Source organism: Gopherus evgoodei, unplaced genomic scaffold, assembly GCF_007399415.2.
Source record: "Gopherus evgoodei ecotype Sinaloan lineage unplaced genomic scaffold, rGopEvg1_v1.p scaffold_79_arrow_ctg1, whole genome shotgun sequence".
Classification (NCBI taxonomy): domain Eukaryota; kingdom Metazoa; phylum Chordata; order Testudines; family Testudinidae; genus Gopherus; species Gopherus evgoodei.
Window position 1 is genome coordinate 87,723 of NW_022060100.1, and position 4,568 is coordinate 92,290.

At 47.6% G+C, this 4,568-nt stretch overlaps 1 non-coding gene across 1 annotated transcript; it reads left to right on the top strand.

Moving 5' to 3' along the window:
* The first annotated feature begins 2,316 nt into the window (after positions 1–2,316).
* Positions 2,317–2,389, top strand: TRNAV-AAC. The gene has a single exon. It is a non-coding gene; the product is annotated as a tRNA-Val (tRNA).
* The last annotated feature ends 2,179 nt before the right edge of the window (positions 2,390–4,568 follow it).

Genomic DNA, 4,568 nt, shown 5'->3' on the forward strand with positions numbered 1-4,568 from the left:
GGCTCACTGAACTTGTTAACCCTTTACAGTCAAAAGAGACATGAAGTACTCCTGTTCTATTAACCCTTAGCTATCTATTTATGACACTCCCACACTAAGGCGGTGTTCTGCACCCCCTGCTGGTGGCTGAGTTTCTCCGTCCCTTGGCAATAAGACAGTGTAGAACCCGAACCTGGGTTATTCTATCTGCTACCCAAGACCCATAAATCTGAAAATTCTGGATGCTCCATCATCTCAGGCATTGGCACCCTGACAGCAGGGTTGTCTGGCTATGTAGACTCCCTCCTCAGGCCCTGCGCTACGAGTACTCCTAGCTATCTTCGAGAACTACTGAATTCCTGAGGAAACTACAATCCATTGGTGACCCTCCAGAAAACACCATCCTGGCCACTATGGAGGTAGAAGCCCTCTACACCAACATTCCACACAAAGATGGACTACAAGCCATAAGGAACAGTATCCCCGATAATGTCAAGGCAAACCTGGAGGCTGAACTTTGTGACTTTGTCCTCACCCACAATTATTTCACATTTGGGGACAATGTAATCCTTCAAGTCAGCTGCACTGCTATGGGTACCCTCATGGCCCCACAATATGCCTATATTTTTATGGTTGATTTAGAACAATGCTTCCTGAGCTCGCATCCCCTACTCAACTTGCGCTACACTGATGACATCTTCATCATCTGGTCCCATGGAAAAGAAGCCCTTGAGGAATTGCACTATGATTTCAACAATTTCCATCCCACCATCAACCTCAACCTGGACCAGTCCACACAACTGATCCACTTCCTGGACACTACAGTGCTAATAAGCGATGGTCACATAAACACTACCCTATACTGGAAACCTACTGATCGCTATACTTACCTACATGCCTCCAGCTTTCACCCAGACCACACTACACGATCCATTGTCTACAGCCAAGCTCTAAGATACAACAGCATTTGCTCCAACCCCTCAGACAGACACAAACACCTACAAGATTTCTATCAAGCATTCTTACAACTATAATACCCACCTGCTGAAGTGAAGAAACAGATTGACAGAGCCAGAAGAGTACCCAGAAGTCACCTACTACAAGACAGGCTCAACAAAGAAAGGAACAGAACACCACTAGCCATCACCTACATCCCTCAACTAAAACCTCTCCAACACATCATCAAGGATCTACAACCGATCCTGAAGGACGATCCCTCACTCTCACAGATCTTGGGAGACAGGCCAGTCCTTGCTTACAGACAGCCCCATAACTTGAAGCAAATACTTACCAGCAATCACACAACAAAAACACTAATCCAGGAACCTATCCTTTTAACAAAGCCTGTTGCCAACTCTGTCCACATATCTATTCAGGGGACACCATCATAGGACCTAATCACATCAGCCACACTATCAGAGGCTCCTTCACCTGCACATCTATCAATGTGATATATGCCATCATGTGCTAGCAATGCCCCTTTGCCATGTAAATTGGCCAAACCAGATAGTCTCTACGTAAAAGAATAAATAGATGCAAATCACACATCAAGAATTACAACATTCAAAAACCAGTCAGAGAACACTTCAGTTTCACTGGTCACTCATTTACAAACCTAAAAGTCGCAATATTACAACAAAAACACCTTCAACAACAGACTCCCACGAGAGACTGCTGAATTTGAATTAATTTGCAAACTGGACACCATGAAATTAGGCTTGTATAAAGACTGAGAGTGGATGGGTCATTACACAAAGTAAAACTATTTCCCCATCTTTATTTCTCCCCCTACTGTTACTCACACCTTCTTGTCAACTGTTGGAAATGGGCCATCCTGATTATAACTAGAAAAGGTTTTTTTCTTCTGCTGATAATAGCTCACCTTAACTGCTCACTCTTGTTATAGCATGTATGGCATCAGCCATTTTTCATGTTCTCTGTGTGTATATATATCTTCTTACTGTATTTTCCACTGCATGCATCTGATGAAGTGGGTTTTAGCCCACAAATGCTTATGCTCAAATAAATATGTTAGTCTCTAAGATGCCACAAGTACTCCTTGTTCTTTTTGCAGACAAATTAATGGAGGTTAAGTCCATGAATGACTATTAGCTAGGATGGGTAAGGAATGGTATCCCTAGCCTCTCTTTGTCAGAAGGTGGAGATGGATGGCAGGAGAGAGATCACTTGATCATTACATATTAGGTTCACTCCCTCTGGGGCACCTGGCATTGGTCACTGTTGGCAGTAGGATATGGGGTTGGATGGACCTTTGGTCTGACCCAGTATGGCCATTCTTATGTTCTTAGGAAGGGAGGGGCAGAGCTCTACAACAGAGTATCTGTAGTGTAGTGGTTATCACGTTTGCCCAACATGCAAGAGGTCCCTGTTTCAAAACCAGGCAGCAACATGGTGGCTTAATTTTCCCAGCTACTACAGGCCTGTCCCTGCTGTTGTAGGAGCAGCAGTGATTTCTATGCTCAAAAGGTCTGTTATACTTCCCCTCTCTCCCACTTTTGTCTCCTCTCCCTCTCTGAATGTCTGTGAAGTGGCTTTATCCTTCCCCTCCCTCCTGGAATGCTTGTGGGATGAAGGGGCTGGTTGAAGAGCAGAAGAGCTTCCAGGTAGACAAGGTGTCTGGGATTCTAATTAGGCACACTCACACACCCAGAGCATGGACACTACCCAAAGTGGAGTGTGACCCACCAGATGCAGCCAAGTCATCTCTAGTCGCAGGCCATGAAGAGCAGGTCCTTAAAAAGGGAAGGGGCCCTGTGCTCAGGAGTCACTCACAAGCTTGTACCTCCAGTGAATGACCTTCGCCCAGACCGCCTGGCCAGTGGTTCACTGTGTTGTATTTCATTGTGCCTCAGGAAGACTTACCTTCATCGCACCATCCATCACTGCGCTGTGGGACACTTACCTTGCAGAATCCTGACATCTCCAGTGCCGTGCCAATCCTGCAAGTGTGAGTGTGACACTCCCCATTTCTTTTGATCTTAGCTATCAGTATAATAAACGTGTTGATTTCTGCCAAACTCTGGTGGGTCATTAGTCCTCCCTACGCTAACTAGCTGGCCCAATTTCGGGTAACACCTGCGATAAAAGACGGTTACTCACCTATGTAACTGTTGTTCTTCGAGATATGTTGCTCATATCCATTCCAGTTAGGTGTGCGCGTGCTGCGTGCATTTTCATCAGAGATTTTTACCCTAACAACACTCAGTGGGCAGGTAGGGCGCCAGCTGGAGTGGCGCCGCTATGGTGCCGGATATATACCCCTGCCGGCCCCTCCGCTCCTCAATTTCTTCTTGCTGGCTACTCCGACAGTGGGGAAGGAAGGCGGGTTTGGAATGGATATGAGCAACACATCTCGAAGAACAACAGTTAAAAAGGTAAGTAACTGTCTTTTCTTCTTCGAGTGCTTGCTCATATCCATTCCAGTTAGGTGATTCCCAAGCCTTACCTCGGCGGTGGGGTCAGAGCGAGATGTTGCGGAATGTAAGACTGCTGAGCCAAATACGGCATCATCTCTGGACTGCTGGACCAATGCATAGTGTGATGCAAAGGTGCGGATGGAAGACCAGGTAGCCGCGTGACATGTTTCCTGAATGGGAACATGGGCGAAGAAAGAGGCAGATAAGGCTTGAGCCCGAGTCGAGTGGGTGGTGAGATGGCCAGTTGGAATGTGGGCCAAGTCGTAGCATGTCCGGATACAGGATGTCACCCAAAATGAGATCCATTGGGAGGAGATTGGCATGCCCTTCATGCTCTCTGTGACCGCTACAAATAGCTGAGGCGAACGTCTGAAAGGTTTGGGCCTCTGGATGTAAAAGGCGAGAGCCCGGTGGACATCCAGGGTATGCAGCTGTTGTTCCCGGTGCGATGAGTGCGGTTTCGGGGAAAAGACTGGTAGAAAGATGTCTTGAGTAATGTGGAAGGCAGAGAGGAGGAATGCCTTAGGGAGGAATGCCGGGTGTGGTCGCAGCTGTACTTTGTCCTTGTGGAATACTGTTTACGGAGGATGCACAATCAAAGCACGAAGTTCTGATACTCGTTTAGCCTAGGTGATAGCGACGAGGAAGGCTGTCTTCCAGGACAGGTACAGCAGCGAGCATGTGGCTAAAGGCTCAAAGGGGGGGCCCATGAGCTAGCTAATACGAGGTTGAGATCCCAGGTAGGCGATGGGCGCTTGACCTGAGGGTAGAGCCGCTCCAAGCCCTTGAGGAATCTATGGGGTGAGAAAAGATCGAACTGCCAGTGTCCCCAGGATGGAAGGTGGAAATAGCTGCAAGATGCACCCTTATAGAAGAGATCGCAGGGCCCTACTCCTTGAAGGACCATAAATAGTCCAAGATAATGGGGACCGATACACCTTCGGGAATAAAGTCATGCTGGGCGCACCAGTGGGAGAAGTGCTTCCACTTGGCGAGACATGTTGCCCATGTGGAAGGCTTTCTGCTTCCCAGCAGCACCTGTTGCACAGAGGTGGAACAAAGCAATTCAGATTGGTTCAACCAGACAGCTGCCATGCTGTCAGATGAACGGATTGCAGGTCCGGGTGGTGAAGCCTGCCGAAGTCCTGCATT